Source organism: Dermochelys coriacea, chromosome 6 (genome assembly GCF_009764565.3).
Source record: "Dermochelys coriacea isolate rDerCor1 chromosome 6, rDerCor1.pri.v4, whole genome shotgun sequence".
NCBI lineage: Eukaryota > Metazoa > Chordata > Testudines > Dermochelyidae > Dermochelys > Dermochelys coriacea.
Genome location: NC_050073.1, coordinates 66965441 through 66975310, shown reverse-complemented (window position 1 = coordinate 66975310; position 9870 = coordinate 66965441).

Below are 9870 nucleotides of genomic sequence, written 5' to 3'. Positions count from 1 at the left end.
CAAACAAGACCTAGTTTTGCCTGCTCAAAATGAAACAGGAAACAGTCTGTAGACTGGAGGGAGCTGAATCCATTAAAACCCATGGAACAGATTATGTATCTGCAAGTGGTAAAGTAGGCACAGCACATGCTTTTGTGTGTACCTACATAGGAGAGATGAAAAAAGACATGCATCAGATCACAAGGAAAATTGTATATACATGTTGGAGATACTACCACACAACAGAGTAGATCACAGGTAAGACAGGTGTGGTGTATGCATCCACAATGGACAAGAAGGAAAAAAATACATATGAATCCATGCACATGTACACATCCCAAAAACTGAAAATATGGCCTGAATACACAATATGACCAGGATTTAACCTGATGTCTTTGGCCAAAAGTTCACCACCCCTACCTTGACCTTGCGTAATCTGGGACATAGTTCCATCCCTGAAATGATAGGACTATCAGAGAGTGCTGTGCCCGGGCTGTTTACTTCCCAGTCACTAAGACATGGCTGCATCATAGCAGTGTTGCATGTCATTTGTGAGGCACTTTGAGATGCTTCAGGATGAAAGCTCTATATCAGCGGTTCTCAAACTTCATTGCACCATGACCCCAGTCTGATAACAAAAATTACTATATGACCCCAGGATGGGGGACTGAAGCCTGAGCTCACCTGAGCCCTGCCATCTTGGGGGAAGGGGGCTAAAGCTGAAACCCAAGGGCTTCAGCTCCAGGCGTGGGGCCTGTAACATGAGCCCTGCCACTCAGGGCTGAAGCCCTCAGGTTTCAGGCCCGGGCAGTGGGACTTGGGCTTTCAGCATTGACCCTGGGCCCCGGGCTTCAGCTTTGGCTTTGGGCCCTAGCAAGTCTAACACCAGCCTGGCGACCCCATGAAAATAGGGTTGTGACCCACTTTGGGGGTCCCGACTCACAGTCTGAGAACCACTGCTCTATATGAATATAAAATATTCTCAGGAACACAGAAAAAGCACCAGTACCATAGGTGCAGTGATGTAACTAGTTTTAGGTTTGCCTGATTCATATGGTGTAGCTTCATTAAACAAACGTAAATTTTTCAAACTAAATGTAATAGCCCTATGGACCAGAGAGACCAAATTCATCCCGGGTATTACTCCAGGATCATCAACAACAGTGGAGTTGTGGATTTGTCCCAAGGCTTATATTTAAACTTGTCAGCTTCTAGTTTTAAAAGACTGCAAGTATACATAGAAAGCATAACAACAAAATACTCTTTTGGTACCAAAAAGAACACTTTGACATTGTCAGTTTTGACACTGTCAGGCCAATTGACTTCAGTGGGGCTCCACGCAGTGTAGGAGTCTGCCTGAATGGATCCAGTTTCAGGATCTGGCCTTATCTCTGAAAATAGTTGGTATGTAAGGGAAGCAAATGCTGAGATATACCTTTAACTATCACAGTGCTAATGGTGCTGTTACAATATGCAGCAGCACTGCATTTATTCAAATGGATGCAGGACAATTTACTTAATGTGTCAAGGAGGGGGACACACAAAAATGATGTACCTAAAATTGGATAAAGGGGATTTTTGGAGAAGCTTCTATTGGACGCAATATATGGAGGTAATAAAATTGAACCTTGTACCTCGAAGTGCTATTGTGGGAGATAAGGTTGACTATCGAGCAACTGGCACAATCTAACACATGATCATATTAAAAATAATCACTTTTCAAATGCTATTGTTATTATTACTTAATGTATTTTTGTTTGCTTGGTTAAGGGAGACGTGGAAAGTGATTAATGATACCCATGCCATAAGGGTTATACTGAAAGCTGGCAAAGGGTATATGTTTGCCGGCCTCCCCTTATCTGGTCTGATCAATAAATATGTATTGGTTTTACATGAAAGATAAGACACTCCCAATGTATTTTGCTCAGAATCCAAATGCCAGATGTGAATATGTGACATAACTCAGTGGCCCTTTGCCACAGTTCTCTGTTTTCACAGCCTGAATTTTTATAACCCATCTGGAGAGTCAAAAGTAAAATGGACACAACTGTAAATAAAGATTTCACCCTTCCTCCCTGTCTCAGTTTCAGTTTCTCTTACCAACATCTAACAAAGTGTTCAAAAGGTCCGGAGACCCTGAGGGCAGGTTGCTGTCTGGAGTACTGAGCTTCTCCTACGATCAGCTTTGTGCCTCCTTTGATTTTGTTCCCTGGCCTTGGAACAGCATCCCACCTTTTGTCTAGGCACCACCCTCCTTCGCATCTATAAAACCACTCTATTAATCCTCCTAATATTGTCCCTTCCTTTCCCCACCTACACTGTTGCCCTGTAGTTTTTGGTCTGTTACACTGTAAGCATTGCAGGGCAGGAACCTTGCCTTATTAGTTTTGTAAAGCACCCTGTACATTTATGGTGCTGTAAAATTAATGCCACACACTCAACTTGGTTAAGGAGATCAGAATGTCCCTTCCTTCCTCGCCCCCTTATTCTCTGTCAGCCACCATAAACCCTGGGGAGAGGTTTTACTCTAGGTGGAAAGCTCAGACCTCCCTACTTCTTGCCAGACAGCTCTTGGGAAATGTGATGAATGAGAAGGACACAAAGCTGCTGTGTTTAGGAGGATCATTCAAGTTATTCTGGCAGGGTGAAAGTCACGTCTTTGCAATAGCCTTTGCAGCACCAAGGCTATGCCCTACTAAGCATTATTTTGAAGATTTACATGGCGTTTAGGCCTTGTATAGACTGCCAGCAAAGGACTGAATTTTACCTATTGGTAAGAGGAATCCAAACAAACTAGAAACATCACTTAAAAAAAAAATTGCGCTTGAAAATAAATTCTGACTCTTGGATCTCAATCCCACTTTCCTCTCTGCACCTCTGATTGGGTCATCTAGGGTTCCTAAATAATATATCAGCATCATTCACGGTGAAAGAGGAAAGAGCAGGAGACTGGAGGCAAGTACAGTGGCCTACACCTTAAGAAAATATAACTGAGACACAGAGAGAATCTCTGGACAACTTTATCTGACCAAATGCCCAGACCTGACAGCACTTAATTACCTCCTGCACTGCTCACTGCAATTTTAATAGCTTTAACAGATCAGAGCTGATTATCCTATTCTCCCAATAGCCTGATGACTTCATGTAGTCCTACACTGAGTCCAAAACTACAGCACAATGGAACGAAGGCTATGCTAATTGTCAAATGATACCTGCTTTCAATTTATCTGGGAAGATTTTATTTATTTATTTTTTTAAAACTCCAAATGGTTCTATCCAACACCTTTAGAAATTGAGAGGAAAACCCAAACAAAAGCTCCTCTCTTCTATGTGAAGGAACTGGAAGAAAGTTGTAAGAGCTAGATCCTGATTTATTCCCCATTGAAACTATTGGGAAACTCCTGTCACTTTAATGGGAGTGGGATGGACTCTTATTCTAGAATTGTTGCATTACTCAGAAGTAGCAAATACTCAGTAGCAAATGCGAATATTGAGATAAGCAATTTTTCCTTTGAAAACAATATGTGCATATGATCAGTTCTAAAAGCTCCAACACTATTAGTGCAATATGACTGATGAAGGCACACTGGGTGCCTAGCAAATGTCAGACTCTAGTTTTAAAGCTACCCAGTGTGATCATCACCACTTCAAAGCTGTCACTTCCACTGTATATGTAGGTGATTAATAGGTGCATAACAGGACATTCTCCTTCTCTAGTGCCAGTGGTGCATACAAGGGCCAAATTCTGATGCGCTGACAATGAGTAGTATCTTTCTCTGTGAGCTGTCTTATTGAAGCTCAGTTCCTGCTGGCTTGATTTTAATTGTGTTGATTGTATTTTTAACAAATTGCCAGGGTGCTCAGCTTGTAAGACCAGCATCCTTTGTGGTTTTACAAATCAACTCAACTTTTATCAAACAGTTTTGATTATTAACAATAATCATCATCATGATGTTTATTATGGTAGTGCTTAAGGACCAACCAAGAATGGATCTCCATTGTGCTAGGCACCATACAAACACAGAGTAGCACACAATTCCTGAGATTGAACACACAAGGTATGTGAACACTGCAGCAAGGAAAGGAGTCTCCCAGTCAAGGTAGATTGACTCATGCTAGCTCAGCTAGAAATAACACACTAAAAATAGCAGTGTGGACATTGCGATTCACGTGGTAGCTCAGCTAGAAATAACACACTAAAAATAGCAGTGTGGACATTGCGATTCACGTGGTAGCTTGGGCTCTGAAGCCCACCCAACTCCCTGGGTCTGACCTCAGGTACATAGCACAAGTCTCCGCCAGAGCTGCAACATCCACTCTGCTATTTTTAGCATGCTAGCTCAAGCCAAGCTAGTGTGAATCTGTCTACCTGGGCTGGGAGGTGGGCTCTCAGCTGTAGTGTGAACATACACTTAGGTCACGTGAGCTTAGCTCCTAAAGCTATGAAACTCTCCTGAAGGTACTCCGCAATTCTCTGCCGAAGGTTCCTTAGCAGGGCTGCTTTGCTTCTTCCCCCATTGTAGGGAACTTTGCCATGCCAATTGGCAATTACTTCTGCAGGAACCAAAGCAGCACCAGGTGAGCAGGTATACGACCTGGTCTGAAGCCGCACTCAAGCAGGATATGCACCCTAGCCTCCTCGGTATGTCCGTAGGGAGAAACCAGCTTCGATCACCCCCACCTATGGAAAATGGTGTCAGTATTCAAATAGTGTTCCCAGGTGCTTGTACTGATCCCCTTCTGAACCACTCAGACCCTCTGTCCCATCTTGCATCTTCCTCTCTGGGCCAAACTCACCATGTTTTAGTGCTCTTGCCAGGCCTAATGCTCACCAAGGGAAATTGAGTAAGAAATGGAGTCACTTTTATGATTCAAGGCTGCAGAGTACACTCACAATACTGACTCTGTGAATTGTTTTTCTTTGCTTCTGTAGATGAGCCCTAAAAGTCAGCTACTACACCCCCAACAGAGCACCTCCGTCAGATAAAGGGGCAAACACGGAGTAAGGAGGACATATTCGAGGATGTACTGCAATCGTCTGATCATGCAGCTAGTGAGCACAGAGTTGTGGGAGAGAGACAATAACCGAAAACTAAAATGGGAGCCAGGAGAAGGAGCAAGGGGCCGGAAGCCGATGGTAAAGCTCATGGCGGATCAGCCGAAGATGCTCGGCCCTTGATTGCACTGCAGTCGGAACACATCCATGTTCATCTCCCTCTGCAGCCCAATATACGAACTGGTTTCCACGCCCTCCCCACACTCCCCCCTATATTCTCTGCATGGTTCCCGGCCCATCGCAGGTACTCCCTGCACCTCCACCCCTACAGACATGCTTCCGTAAGGGACAGCTAGACTTACATGCAGCTGTGAGCGTTCCTTTGAGAGAGTGACTGTTCAGTGTCATGTACTTGTCAAGAATGACATCTGTGTATTGCTGTTTTTAATAAATTTAGTCTTAGAAATACAAGGATTCTTTGGGTCTACACATGGTGGTTGCAGCAGAAATTCATATTATAGTGACAATCAAACAGAATCATTACAAGGGTTCATTCAAGGTGGAAGTAAACAATGTCTGGCTGAATGCATTACAGAAAGACATTACTGGGGCTCATTGTCAAAATGCTGCTTCCAAGCCTCCCTGATTGAAATAGCCCCTCATTGAACCCCTCTAATACCTCTGATATCTGGCTGGTCAAAAAATCAGCCCCCAGGTGCTCCACTCCTGGGGACACCTTTTCCCCCTTGGCTTCACAAATGTTATGCAGAGCACAGCAGGCTCCTATGACCATGGAATATTTTTCCTCACTGAGGGCTAACCTGCCAAAAAGGCAACACCAGCTACCCTTTAATCTGCCAAATGCACTTTCAACAGTCATTCAGCACCTGCTGAACCTTGTTGTTGAAGCGCTCCTTGCTGCAGTCAAGGTTTCCAGTTGTATAGCTTCATGAGCCCTGGAGTAAGGGGTAGGCTGGGTCTCCCAGATGGGCATTTCAGCATCCCCTGGTGATGGGTTTGAATACAGAGACCCCCTTGGGACTGTCACCTGATGTGCTGAAACTACCTCTGAGCCCATTTTCTTTGCCAGCTTGGGGCTCCAGAACCCTGTCTGTTGAGCCAGACATGCTCACCTGCTGCAACACAGACCCAAGGTCTGAACCACGCCCCCAAAGCTGCAGACTTAACTGAAAAACAGATCAGCAAGTACTCATGTCTCCAGCACCCAGACACCCAGCTCCCAATGGGATCCAAAACCCCAAATAAATCCATTTTACTCTGTGTAAAGCTTATACAGGGTAAACTCATAAATTGTCTTCCCTCTATAACATGAGAGAGAGATATGCACAGCTGTTTGCTCCCTCAGGTATTAATCACTTATTTCTGGATTAGTCAATAAACAAAGTGATTTTATTAAGTATAAAAGCAGGATTTAAGTGGTTCCAAGTAATAGACAGACAGAACAAAGTAAGTTATCAAGCAAAATAAAACAAAACACACAAGTTTAAGCCTAATACATAAGAAATTGAATACAGGTAAATCTCACCCTTAGAGATGTTCCAATAAGCTTTCTTTCACAGACTAGACTTCTTCCTAGTGAGGGCCCAATCCTTTCCCCGGTACAGTCCTTGTTAGTTCCAGCCTAAGGTGGTAATCTAAGGGATTTTTCATGACCGGCAGCCCCTTTTGTTCTGTTCCACCCCGTTTTACAGCTTTGGCACAAGGCGAGGAATCTTTTCTCTCTGGATCCCCACCCCTCCTTCTAAATGGAAAAAATCCAGGTTTAAGATGGATTCCAGTACCAGGAGACATGGTCACATGTTCTGTGAGACCCCAAGCCTCCATTCTTCCCAGCCTGACTCACAGGAATGCAGGAAGGCTTGCAAGTAAACAGAGCCATTTACAATCATTTGTTCTAGTCCATGGGAGCCATCAAGATTCTAAACCACCATTTAATGACCACACTTTGCATAATTACAATAGAACTTCAGAGTATACTTCATATTTCTAGTTTTAAATATAAAAATGATACATACATACAAATAGGATGAACACACTCAGTAGATAAGCTTTCTAATGATACCTTACGAGAGACCTTTTGCATGAAGCATATTCCAGTTATGCTAATGACTGTGAATATAATGTATTTCCATAAAACATATGGTGTGCAACGTCACACACCATTGGAATCTTCTGGTCTAGAAAAAGTCCCTGCATGCAGCTTTCTATACAGGTCAGTGTTCCTGAAGATGCATGCGTCATGCACCTTCCCTGATCATCATACATTGATGTCGGAGAAATGACTCCAGTGATCCACCAGCGCCTGTAATACCACAAGGAAGTATCTCTTTCTGTTTATGTACTCCGTTGCAAGGTTGTCTGGGGCCAAAATAGGGATATGCATGCCATCTGTCGTTCTGCTGCCATTAGGGAATCCCATTGCTGCAAAGCCATCCACTATTTCCCTCACAATACCCAGAGTCACAGTCCTTCGTAGCAAGAGGCAATTAATGGCTCTGCACACTTGCATCACTACAACCCCCATCGTTGACTTCCCAACTTCAAACTGATTTGCGACTGACTGGTAGCAGACTGGAGTTGCCAGCTTCCACACAGCTATCACCAAAAGCTTCTCCACCATGAGGGCAGCTCTCATTTTGGTGTCCTTGCACCCCAGTGCAGGGGTGAGCTCTGTACATAGTTCCAGGAAGTTCAGCCGCCACTGCTTGCCATCCTATACCTGTACCATGACCCAATCCCATCACTCAGTGCTTGTTTCCTGAGCCCAATAGTGACAGTCCACTGTGTACAGCTGCTCCATGAATGCCAACATCAAGCGGAGCAGGCACCACCGATATATTTTCAGATTCACAGCTCATGAAATACTGCAGGATCAGCCGCATTGTGTTGATAACGCTCATCCCAAGCCTGGAGAGTAGTGCAGGATCCATGCTTTCAGGCAGAGATGGCAGGCACAAAGTTTACAGGGGCAGTTGAAAAATGGCGTGAAACGTAGTCAGAAGCCTGTGGAATGATGGGAAAGAAAAACTGCATCATGGGACAGTAAGCCTGCCCCTATCACGCACTGCCATCCATTCTCAGAACTCCTAGTAGCAGAAAGTGGTGATTTGCACAGTGAGATAGATACCCATAATGCACTGCTCTCTCTGTCAGTGCTAGAGCACCAACTGAGGTCGCGCTCCGCCGACACAAGGAGCATTGTGTTAACATGCACAAGAGATGTAATTACAGTGGTTTATGATAGTTGACATAACTTAAGTTGACTTAACTCTGTAGTGTAGACATGGCCTAAGAGTGTCAGAACTAAATACTAGGTCGAACAGAGAGGTTAGCATAAGTAGTTTGCACATATTCCAAGGGACCATACAAGGTGAAGTGGCCCATTAACATCCCTGTAGTCATAGGATTAAGGGGGGGGAGATTAGTGGGTTACAGATTGTTGTAATAAACCATAAATCCAGTGTCTCTGTTCAGTCCATGATTTTTAGTATCTAACAGAGTCATTAATTTAAGCTCCTAGGCTCATCTTTTGAGAGCATCATGCAGGTTTCCTTTGAGGAAGAGGACAGAGGTCAGATATGGAGTGATCACTTTGTGAAAAAAGTGTTCACCCACAAGAAATGTGGTGTTTTTGTCTTGTATCATTTTCCTGCGTGAGTTTATTCCAGAGCATAATGATTGTCAGGTTTCACACACATAGTTGTTAGTGGGGCATTTAGTGCACTAGATGAGATATACTACATATGATAGGTATACCACATGTGACAAATCTTGAAAAGTGTATTGTGGGGGGTGAAGATCATTGTAGCAGGTGTAGAGAAGATACGCCTGCAGGTTTTGCATCTGTTGTTCTGGCAGAGTCTGGTGCTGCTTTGAGTTGGTGTGACCTGGTCTGTGGGGAACTTGTTTGTGGTGATGATCTTGGAGTGCCTGGGGGGTTATTTGAAAACAAGAAAAGGGGGTTCCAGAAAGATTTCTTTCAGGATGGGGTCTCCATTGAGTATGGGTTTTAGTGGTTTGATAATACCCCTTGAGGATTCCAATGTGGGGTTGTTATACCAATAAAATAAAAACCAGCATGATCTTATTAAATGGGAAAAGGCAAAATGCCACATTTATTGTGAATACAGAAAGAATCATAGTAAGCAATTAGTTAGAGCTATAACATTCCATTCAATTTCATATTTATTCACACATTCATTCATACATACACACACACAGGTTCTGCAAGGTTGTTATCATAGTTACCAGCCTTAGAGATGCTCATGCCAAGCGACTGGCCAGGTGGCCTGGACATGAGGAGGGAGCAGGGCCTTGTCAGATGAGCATCTGACGCTCCTGGAAGTTGGTTTGCAGAATCAGACCCCCAAGGTTCTCATTTTCTAGAGTCCATTTTTATAGGAATTTCTTCCTACGCCAGTCTATGGGAATTGCTTCATCATGCTGTTGCTGAATCAATCAGCAGATGGCACATTCCTGACAGCTCCATGCTGCCAGATGTTACCTTGTTCTTTGGTTCTCCCATTCTTGAGGCTGTTGGGTGGATTCCAGTCTGCCCTCCGGGGGTCCTCTGGTTATTTCCACTTGACGCCTTCTTCAGCCGATGGACACTAGATTCTTAGGCTGGCACCTTCCTGATCATTCAGTTATTATCCACACCAAGCATCCATCCATACACATCCTCTATCTCTATTTTAATCACAATTGTTAACAAAGTGAGATGAATACAACAAGATGAAAGATGAAAATATCATCGATGTATCTCAAGTGTATCATTGGTTTCGTGGTGCATTTGTCCAAAAATTCTTCTTTAAGGTGGCCCATGAAGAGGTTGGCATATTGGGGAGCCATTCTAGTACCCCTGGCTGTTCCCA